Raw genomic sequence first — 11,865 nt, 5'->3', positions numbered from 1 at the left:
TTGAGGGAAATTTGCTACTGTCCTACAAACCTGTGCACTTGCAGGCCCAACAACGTCTACAAGAAGAAGGTTGTGTAGTAGACATCAAGCTCTTTTCTGGCGCCGTTGCTAGGGAGGTGAGTCCTTGAAGGTATATCTTTAGATCTTGCAATCGAATCTTTTTGTTTCTTGTTTTATCACTAGTTTAGTCTATAAAATAAAACTACAAAAAAATGGATTTGAGTTTGTCTCATACACTTCATCTTTTTAATATCTTTCGTGAGAATGATGGGAAGGAAAATTGTGCTCAAGTGCTAGAATAAGAAATCTATAAAATGTTTGTCACTAAATCTTTCAATGATGAGCATGATTGCAATGTTGTTAGTATGAATTCTTTGAATATCCATGTCGCTAATGATATACAAAGCCACAAGCTTGGGGATGATATGTTTGATGAATATGATATGTTTAGTCCCCCAAGTTTTGATGGGAATATTTGTTATGATGAAAGCATGCCTCCTATTTATTATGATTATATTGATGAAAGTGGGTTTGGAAGAGTGTCAACTTTAGGTAGTACTGATCCCACTATTTTGGAGGATGTTGAATCTTATTGTGATGAATATGAAAGTGGATTTGGAAGAGTGTCAACTTTATTTAGTGATGATTCCACTATTTCGGAAGAGGTTCCAATTGATTATGAGAATAAAGTTGCTATTTATGATGATTATTGTGATGACTTGTATGCTATAAAGAATAATGATAACCATGAAACTTGTCATCATGATTTTGGTTTTCAATTGGATTATGCCTCTCATGATAATTATTTTGTTGAGTTTGCTCCCACTACTATTCTGAATGAGAAGAATTTTTATTATGTGGAGAGTAGTAAATTTTCTATGTGTGTAGATCATGAAAATAATGCTTTAGGTGCTGGTTATATTGTTGAATTCATTCATGATGCTACTGAAAATCATTATGAGGGAGGAACATATGCTTGTAGGAATTGCAATAATGTCAAGTTTCCTTTCTATGTGCTTAAAATCTTGAAGCTATGCTTGTGTTACCTTCCTATGCTAGGTGATTATTGTTCCCATAAGTTGTTTGCTCACAAAATCCCTATGCATAGGAAGTGGGTTAGACTTAAATGTGCTAGCCATATTCTTCATGATGCTCTCTTTATGTTTCAATTCATCATGCCTAGCTAGGGGCGTTAAACGATAGCGCTTGCTGGGAGGCAACCCAACTTTACTTTTGTTCCTTGTTTTTGGTTACTGTTTAGTAATAAATAATTCATCTAGCCTCTGGTTAGATGTGGTTTCATGTTTTAATTAGTGTTTGTGCCAAGTAGAACCTTTGGGAAGACTTGGGTGAAGTTTGTGATCTTGCTGTAAAAAACAGAAACTTTTGCGCTCACGAGATTAGCTACCATGTTTTACTGGAGAGTGATTTTAGGTTGATTATTTTTTCAGATGGTTAATATACAAATTACTCAGGTCCAGAAATTTATTTCATAATTTTTTGATTTCCATAATTATACTTTTTATACAGATTACTACAGACTGTTCTGTTTTTGACAGATTCTGTTTTCATTGTGTTGTTTGCTTATTTTGATGAATCTATGGCTAGTATGTAAGGGTATGAACCATAGAGAAGTTAGAATACAGTATATATTACACCAATATGAATTTAGAATGAGTTCATTACAGTACCTAAGTGGTGATTTATTTTCATATACTAACGGAGCTTACGAGTTTTGTTTTGAGTTTCGTGTTCTGAAGTTTTCTAGTTTTGGGTAAGGATTCGATGGACTATGGAATAAGGAGTGGCAAGAGACTAAGCTTGGGGATGCCCAAGTCACCCCAAGGTAATATTCAAGTACAATCAAGAGCCTAAGCTTGGGGATGCCCCGGAAGGCATCCTCTCTTTCGTCTTCGTTCATCGGTAACTTTACTTGGAGCTATATTTTTATTTGCCACATGATATGTGTTTTGCTTGGAGCGTCATTTTATTTTGTTACTATTTTCTTGCTGTTATTTAGAATAATGTTTTGCATCTTTATTTTCAATAAAAATGTCAAGGATAGCCTTTACCATGCTTATTTTGCTAGTATACCTGTAGCTGTTTGAAAACAGTAAGTTTACCGCTGTTGCAAAAATTCCCTAGAAAATTCAGAGAGTGATATAATGTTGAATATTTTTGCATAATGTGCTCTGATAAATCTATTAAAGCACAGTATTTCTCTTATAATTTTTGGAGTTAGGGAAGTATGATGAATCTTGCATTCTTTACAGACTATACTGTTTTGGCAGATTGCTGTTATGTTTGCATTGTTTGCATATGTTTGCTTGTTTAATTATTCTATTTTAGGATGGGAGTATTAAATATGAAGAGGAATTTAGTATGAAATGTTGAATAATAATGTTAGTAATTTGTCACAGTATAAAATGATAAGGTTTTGCATTGGTTTATACTAACCTATCTCACAAGTTCTTGTTGAGTTTGTTGTGAATGAAGCTTTTGAGAAATAGAGAAACCATGATATGAGAGGAATTAAGGAGACATAAAAGCTCAAGCTTGGGGATGCCAAAGGCACCCCAAGATAATATTTCAATAAGTCTCAAGCATCTAAGCTTGGGGATGCCCCGTAGGCATCCCACCTTTCTTCTTCAACAAATATTGGTTAGTATCGGTTGAACCTAAGTTTTTGCTTCTTCACATGAGTTGTGCTATCCTTGCAATGTCATTTTATTTTGTTTTGCTTTCTGTTTGAATACAATACCAAGATCTGAAATTCTTAAATGGGAGAGAGTCTTCACATAGTTGCATAATTATTTAGCTACTCATTGGTCTTCACTTATATCTTTTTGGAGTAGTTTTTCATTTACTCTTGTGATTCACTTATATCCTATGAATAAATGGTTGAATGAGTTGAATGTCATAAATCTGAAATATATATGTTTCATTTACTTATCCCATGGGGAGTAATGACTTCACATCTAAGAAGTAGAGGTAGTAAATTTATCGAAGGTTAGCAAGCATTGTATTGGTCATTTGGACAATTCATGAAAGAATATTGAAGGAAGAGAGATTTCACATATAAATATACTATCATAGACATATTTTATAATTGTGAGCACTCATTAAGTATGACATGCTAAAGAGTTGATGTTGGACAAGGAAGACAACGTAATGGGTTATGTTTTCTCGCATCTCAGTTAAAGTATATTGTCATGGATCATTTAAACATGTTGAGCTTGCCTTTCCCCCTCATGCTTGCCAAAATTCCTAGCACCAAGTAGAGATACTACTTGTGCTTCCAAATATCCTTAAACCCAGTTTTGCCATGAGAGTCCACCATATCTATCTATGGATTGAGTAAGATCCTTCAAGTAAGTTGTCATCTGTGCAAGCAATAAAAATTGCTCTCTAAATATGCACGACTTATTAGTGCGGAGAAAATAAGCTTTGTACGATCTTGTTATGGAACCAATAAAAGCGACGGACTGCATAATAAAGGTCCATATACGAGGGCAATATAAAGTGACGTTCTTTCGCATTACGATTTTGTGTATCCAACCCTAAAAGCTCATGACAACCTCTACTTCCCTCTGCGAAGGGCCTATCTTTTACTTTATGTCTTTTACTTTATGCAAGAGTCAAGGTGATCTTCACCTTTCCCTTTTTCATTTTATCCTTTGGCAAGCACTTTGTGTTAGGGTGATCCTGATATATATATATCCAATTGGATGTACGTTAGCACGAACTATTATTGTTGACATCACCCAAAGGTGAATACGTTTGGAGGCAACATTATAAGCCCCTATCTTTCTCTGTGTCTTATTAAAACTCCATAACCACAAGTATTGCGTGAGTGTTAGCAATTGTAGAAGACTATATGATAGTTGAGTATGTGAAGATTGCTAAATCAAAGCTCTGACATAGACCCTTCCTGAAAATAGGATGAAATGCAATTGTTTGATGACTAAGAATGAAGTTTGCTAGTTTTCAAGAAAGTTTATGGTCTATGCTTTAACATGTGAATAGCTTGTTACTTGATTATGAAAAGTTTTATGAGATGAACTACTATTATGACATATAATGATGCTAGTAAAGGTGACTGAAATTATCATTGATCAATCTTGTGCACCTCTAGCATTCACACTTCATAAATTCTTTCTTTATCATTTACCCACTCGAGGACGAGTAGGAATTAAGCTTGGGGATGCTGATACATCTCCAACGTATAATTTATGAAGCATTCATGCTATTTTATTATCTGTTTTGAATGATTACGGGCTTTATTATACACTTTTATATTACTTTTGGGACTAACCTATTAACCGGAGGCCCAGCCCATATTGCTGTTTTATTGCCTGTTTCAGTATTTCGAAGAAAAGGAATATCAAACGGAGTCCAAACGGAATGAAACCTTCGGCAGTGTGATTTTTTGGAAGAATATCATCTGGGAGACTTGGAGTTCACGTCATAAGATCCTCGAGGAGGCCACGAGGGTGGGGGCGCTCCCCCCCTATAGGGCGCGCCCCCTGTCTCGTGGGCCCCTCGAGCACCCCCCGACCGATTTCTTTCGCCTATATAGTCCCACATACCCTAAAAACATCCACAGAGAAGATAGATCGGGAGTTCCGTCGCCGCAAGCCTCTGTAGCCACCAAAAACCTCTTGGGAGCATGTTCCGGCACCCTGCCGGAGGGGGAACCCATTGCCGGTGGCCATCTTCATCATCCCGGCGCTATCCATGACGAGGAGGGAGTAGTTCACCCTCGAGGCTGAGGGTATGTACCAGTAGCTATGTGTTTGATCTCTCTCTCTCTCTCTCTCGTGTTCTCTCTCGTGTTCCCTTTATGGCATGATCTTGATGTATCTCGAGCTTTGCTATTATAGTTGGATCTTATGATGTTTCTCCCCATCTACTCTCTTGTGATGGATTGAGTTTTCCCCTTTGAAGTTATCTTATCGGATTGAGTCTTTTATGATTTGAGAACACTTGATGTATGTCTTGTCGTGATTATCTGTGGTAACAATGGGATATCATGTGCCACTTGATGTATGTTTTGGTGACCAACTTGCGGGTTCCGCCCATGAACCTATGCATAGGGGTTGGCACACGTTTTCGTCTTGACTCTCCGGTAGAAAATTTGGGGCACTCTTTGAAGTACTTTGTGTTGGTTGAATAGATGAATCAGAGATTGTGTGATGCATATCGTATAATCATGCCCACAGATACTTGAGGTGATAATGGAGTATCTAGGTGACATTAGGGTTTTGGTTGATTTGTGTCTTAAGGTGTTATTCTAGTATGAACTCTATGATAGATTGAGCGGAAAGAATAGCTTCATGTTATTTTACTAAGAACTCTTGAATAGATAGAGCAGAAAGGATAACTTTGAGGTGGTTTCGTACCCTACCATAATCTCTTCGTTTGTTCTCCGCTGTTAGTGTATTTGGAGTGACTCTTTGTTGCATGTTGAGGGATTGTTATATGATCTATCTATGTTATTATTATTGAGAGAACTTGCACTAGTGAAAGTATGAACCCTATGCCTTGTTTCCTACCATTGCAATACCGTTTACGCTCACTTTTGCCATTAGTTACCTTGCTGTTTTTATAATTTCAGATTACAAATACCTTTATCTACTATCCATATTGCACTTGTTTCACCATCTGTTCGCCGAACTAGTGCACCTATACAATTTACCATTGTATTGGGTGTGTTGGGGACACAAGATACTCTTTGTTATTTGGTTGCAGGGTTGTTTGAGAAAGACCATCTTCATCCTACCCCTCCTACAGATTGATAAACCTTAGGTCATCCACTTGAGGGAAATTTGCTATTGTCCTACAAACATGTGCACTTGCAGGCCCAACAACGTCTACAAGAAGAAGGTTGTGTAGTAGACATCAGACCCATCCGAAGAGGATACCTCAAGATGGGACCCGGCCGGACTTCATATGCATGTTCGGCATTATTACAAACTATGAAGTTAGGTCACACAAAAAGTATTACAGAGTGCGGATACTTACGATCTCGCCAGGGGCTTGCCCCTGGGCAGCCACTCCTCCTCGCTGTAGGAGGCCGTGGTGGAGTGATCCGGAAGGGGCGCCTTTTCCTTAGTCGGTGTCCTAGCCTCCCCCTGTGGGGAAGCTTTTCTTTTCTTCTCCTCCCCAATGCGGGGAGGGGGAATTTCTTCATGTTTTCCCCGTCTCCGTGGGAGGGATCTGCCTCGCCGTCCTCGGAAGACGAGTCTATTACGGCCTTGCACCGGAGACCCTTCTTGGTCCCCACGGCCGCTTTCTTGGACCTTTCAGCCTTCCCAGATGGGGTGGCCTCCTCCTTCTTCTTCTTCTTCTTCTCCTCCCTTTAATGGGAGGAGCGCGCCTCATCATCTTCGGACGAGAAGTCCGGTGAAGCCTTGCGCTGGAGACCCTTCCTGGTCCCCGTGGCCTTCTTTTCGACCTTCTTGTCTGGCACCTTGTAAGGAGCCGGGACCAGCATCTCCGTTACGAGTGCGGTTACTGGATCTTCCGGCAGCGGAGCCGGACAGTCGATCCGCTCCGCCGTCACCATGTAGTCCTGTTTGGATAAGCATGGTGACTTAAAATTCTCCCACGAATATGCTGGGAAAGGTACATCTCGTTATGTTCAGGGAACTTACCGGATTGGCGAGCCGCGTGGCGCTGATCCGCGGTCCTCGAAAGTGGGGGGAGGTACTTCGGTGGTCTTGAACAGCACCTTCCAGACGTCCTTATGCATCGTGTCGAAAAGCTCGCGCAGCGTCTGGTGTTCAGCTGGATCGAACTCCCACATACTGAATGTCCGTCTTTGACACGGGAGGATCCGGCAGACGAGCATGACCGGGACCATGTTGACGAGCTTGATCTTCTTCTTTATCATGTTTTTGATGTAGTTCTGCAGTCCGGTCAGCTCCGCGGGTTCACCCCAGGCCAGGCCCTTCTTTTCCTAGGAGGTAAGCCGCATGGGGATTCTGGATCGGAATTCGGGGGCTGCCGCCCAGTTGGCGTCGCGCGGCTCGGTGATGTAGAACCACCCCGATTGCCATCCTTTCATGGTCTCCACAAAGGAGCCGTCAAGCCAAGTAACGTTGGGCATCCTTCCCACCATGGCGCCTCCGCACTCCGCTTGCTGGCCGCTCATGATCTTCGGCTTCACGCAGAAGATTTGTAGCCACATGCCGAAGTGTGGCTTGATGCGGAGGAAGGCCTCGCACACGACGATAAACGCCAAGATTTTGAGGACAAAATTTGGTGCTAGATTATGGAAATCTAGCCCATAGTAAAACATGAGCCCTCGGACAAAGGGGTGAAGTGGAAATCCTAGTCCGCGGACGAAATGAGAGAGCAACACCACTCTTTCCCGAGACTTTGGAGTAGGGGTGATCTGTCCCTCCATTGGGAGCCTGTGCGCGACGTTTGCAGCCAGGTATCCGGCCGCCCGAAGCTTGGTAATGTCCTCCTCCATGACGGAGGAGTCCATCCACTTGCCTCCCACTCCGAACATACTACGAATGGTCCTACAGAGAAGGTGAGAACTTGGGCGCTGGGGCTTGAGAAGTGCGAGAGTGGATGAGCAAAGGAGGAAGAAGGCGTGGGTAAAAATGGGGGATCCTTGTCTCTTTATAGAGGTGGCGAAAATTGTGCGCCTCCCTGCTTGCCTGTTAAAATCGCTTATTTTCCAAGCGCCACGTTAAACAGCACGGTTGGGTTACCCATACAAGTATTAATGAGAATCCCGTGATAAGGGGACACGATCTCTGCTTCGACAAGGCGTGCCAAAGAAACCGCCTCACAATATGTGCGGGGGCTGGTTGTGAAAAAACGGTTTGAATAAATGGCTCGGCCATGGTGTGATGTCATGTTATCTAAAGCTGCCAGCAGATTAGATTTGTGGAATATTATTATCTCTACGGTGGTACGTGAAATTTATCTTGCAGAGCCGGACATGATTTAAGTGTTCGGGATTTACTTTGGAGTATTCGGAGATGGAACCCTCCTTGCAATGCCGAATACAATCTGCGCGCCAGACTCATCATCATTGAAGCCTGGTTCAGGGGCTACTGAGGGAGTCCTGGATTAGGGGGTATCCGGACAACCGGACTATATACTTTGGCCAGACTGTTGGACTATGAAGATACAAGATTGAAGACTTCGTCCCATGTCCGGATGGGACTCTCCTTTGCGTGGAAGGCAAGCTTGGCGATTCGGATGTTAGATCTCCTTCTCTGTAACCGACTATGTGTAACCCTAGTTTCCTCCGGTGTCTATATAAACCGGAGGGTTTAGTCCATAGGACAACAACAATCATAATCATAGGCTAGCTCCTAGGGTTTAGCCTCTACGATCTCGTGGTAGATCAACTCTTGTAATACTCATATCAGCAAGATCAATCAAGCAGGAAGTAGGGTATTACCTCCATCGAGAGGGCCCGAACCTGGGTAAAACATTGTGTCCCCTGCCTCCTGTTACCATTAGCCTTAGACGCACAGTTCGGGACCCCCTACCCGAGATCCTCTGGTTTTGACACCGACACACACTCTCTCTCTCTCTCATGTTCTTGCTCCCAAAACCGCGGATTTCGCTCTCTTTGCTTGAAGCCCCATTTCCGAAACTGTTTCGGGGAATTGTTGCTTGGTATGTGACTCCTCCTTGTGTCCAATTAGTTTTTTAGTGGTTTATATTTTGAATAATTAGCTACTCTTGGTACTGTTGTAGATGAGCTTGCATGTTGAATTCTTAGAGTTCTTAGTAGTTTGAATGCTTGTTATGGCCTATATACATCCCTATGAGTAGTTGCTTACAATCTTATGAAGTTTTGTTGAGAAAAATTTTGTGGACTAAAAATTTCAGAATTTTGTTCATTGGAAAAATATGAGTTTCTTTAGGAAGTTTGCTTCCAAGAAGAACTCCAAGGAAGTTATTGGGGAGTCATTTGACAACGATCTCCATACCAGGAGATTGGCAGAGTTACAGCCATGCGAATGGCCGCATAATCAGTTCATGGAAGGGGCTGGAATCCTTCAAGAGTTTGCACAATACGCTGCTAATGCCAGCCTCACCGACTTGCTCACAGCTCAAAACTTTCATTTCCATTCTAGGAATAATCCCCCTGAGGTCTGGTTTAATTCATATGCTGAAAACCAACAGATACCACTTACTGAATTTTGTGACATATGCATGCTTCCTTCTGATGGTGATTTGGTAGATCCTAGGCCCGCGGAGTTTGAGGGTTTTTGCTGTACTCTAATGATGGGGGATGAGAGAGGAGTATCGAGTGTCACTACTGCTAGCTTGCATTTTCCTACTGTACATTATTTTGCCCTATTCATTGCAAAATGCTTACTTGCTAGAGAGAAGGTGGGTGCACATAGCGCCCCAGACTTTGTTGTTTTTCTTGCGCACTTTATGGTGACAACACTTATAGATTGGGAGCTATTGTGGCACGTCGCCTTCACATTAACAGATCCAAGGGTAAAATAAATGGGTGCATTTACGCTACTCGCTTGGCGACTCACTTCAACGTGCAGATACGCCAGCATGACCATCGTTTGCCTAAGGTTTACCTAGATCGAGCGGCTATGGAAGACCACCAGTTTATTGATACTAACTACCCTGATATTGATATTCCTTACAACTTAGTTTTCAGTGTGAAAACTCGTGATATTATTCCATTGTCTGCACCTGCTTTGTTTGATCATGTTGCCAGGGGTGGATACATGATTATGCCTGAGGACATTGTCGCTTATCGGAACAACCTGGCTGCAGCACAAGAGGAGCCTTAGCAGTGGGATCCTTAGGTGCCCACTCTCCAGCACTTCAACATTGGACCTCACGACTTCTTCGAGTGTCCCTAGACCAAGTTAGGCCAAAAGCCTAATCTTGGGAGAGTACGTATTCCCACCAACATTACATTCATGTTCACACATTTCATTCCAGTTGTCGGTGTTCACTTTTTTTCATTGTATTATCCTTGTTAAATTTATTTTCTCGCTTTCTTCTTGTGTGTTTGAAAAACTTTGAGAAAATCCAAAAATATGTTTCCTGCTTCTTTTTATTCCTAGTTTAAATGGTTGTGGCACTAAAAAGAAAACCCCAAAAGATTTCCTTGTTCTTCTTTTACTTGTTGGGAGCTTTCCCATGTAAATAGTTTTTCTAGTTTTTGCTTTTTCCCTTTTTATCTGCTTGTTTATGAAAAACCGAAAACTCCAAAAAAAACAATGTGTTTCTCTGAATTTCTGTTCCGTTTTATTGAGTCATACCAAGGAGAAGACCACAATGAAAATGTTGAGTGGCTCTCATATGCATTATTGTTGATCTGACAAAGAGTCCATATTACCTTGTCTTCTCCTTTTGAATAAAATGTTTGTAGATTCCAGCTTAGTCCACGGCACTCTTGCACTATTATTATTTTCCATTCGTTCGGTGGTGCAAGTGAAAGGCAATAATGATGATATTCGATGAACTAGTCGTGGCAGAGAGAAACGGGTATGAACTTGACTTGTTATGTTTTTGTAAATATGTTTAACTTCGTATCCATGATTCAGCCTATTATGATCAAACATGTTTGCAATGAAAATTAGAGATTATAGGTTCTCATGCCATGCATAAGTAGCTAGGAGTGGATAATGATTCATCTTAGATGTTAATGTTGCGTTAAAATGATTGTGATGTAGTATGATGATATGGTATCCTCCTCTAAATTTTCGAGTGGCTTGACTTGGCACATGTTCATGCATGTAGTTGAATCAAAACTAACATAGCCTATATGATATTTATGTTCATGGTGTTCATATCCTACTCATGCTAGTATCCAATGTTACTTATGCATAATGCATGTTCATGACCGTTGTTGCTCTCTAGCTGGCCGCTTCTCAACCTATTTGCTAGCATTCACCTGTACTAAGTGGGAACTCTGCTTGTACATCAAAAACTTGAAATCCAAGTTATCCAAGATGAGTCCACCATACCTACCTATATGTGGTATTACCCTGCCGTCCTAAGTAAATTTGCATGTGCCACCTCTAAAAACTTCAAATAAATATCCTTTTTGTGTGCATGGATTGTTCATAGAGCGATAGGAGGTAGTTGGTATCTTCCATGCTAAGTGGGTTATTCTCAGGATGGGTGTTTATTCACTCACCATTGCACAAGAAAAGGGGCGGTAATAGGGATTCCCAGTCCCAAATTGCAAAAAGAACTTATCAATAATCAAACAAAAACTCCTATGGAGCAAAAATCTTTACTTTACCACTTGGGAACCGCTACTAATTTGTTGAGCATGGCAGATATTGATAACTCATGGTCGCGAAGTAAACAAGAAGGGTGCATGTCTCAAAATTTTATTTACCTCTGTTTTAAAAGCTTGAGCTCTGGCACCTCTACAAATCACTACTTCCCTCTGTGAAGGGACTATCTATTTACTTTTATGTTGTGTCATCACCTTCTCAAATAAGCGCTAGAACGTGAGAGCACTACTGTCATGCTGATGCATTGTGTGTAGCTAATGTTGGGTGCATCATAACTGGATCTTTTCTACCATGAATTACAATGTTTAGTCGATGCTTGAACTTTGGGGTGCTCTGCATTTATGTTTTGCAGTCTCAGAAAGGGCTAGCGAGATACCACTATTGTCATATTGTATCATGGTTGTTTTAACAATGTGTTGCTGCTTGAGATGTCTTACTATTGCTCGCTAGTTGATTATGTCATTGATATGAGTTAATATAATTTTTAAGAGTTATTGTTGACATGGTTAGTTATAATCTTTGCTGAAAACCTGGGTGCTATTTAAGCTTATTTATGGAAACAAGAGCAAAAGAGTTCGTAAAAGTTTTTCTTTTTAACTTTCAG

The sequence above is a fragment of the Triticum aestivum genome, chromosome 6B (assembly GCF_018294505.1).
Source record: "Triticum aestivum cultivar Chinese Spring chromosome 6B, IWGSC CS RefSeq v2.1, whole genome shotgun sequence".
Classification (NCBI taxonomy): Eukaryota; Viridiplantae; Streptophyta; class Magnoliopsida; order Poales; family Poaceae; genus Triticum; species Triticum aestivum.
The sequence above is the reverse complement of the archived record's forward strand: the minus strand, read 5'-3'. Positions refer to the sequence as shown.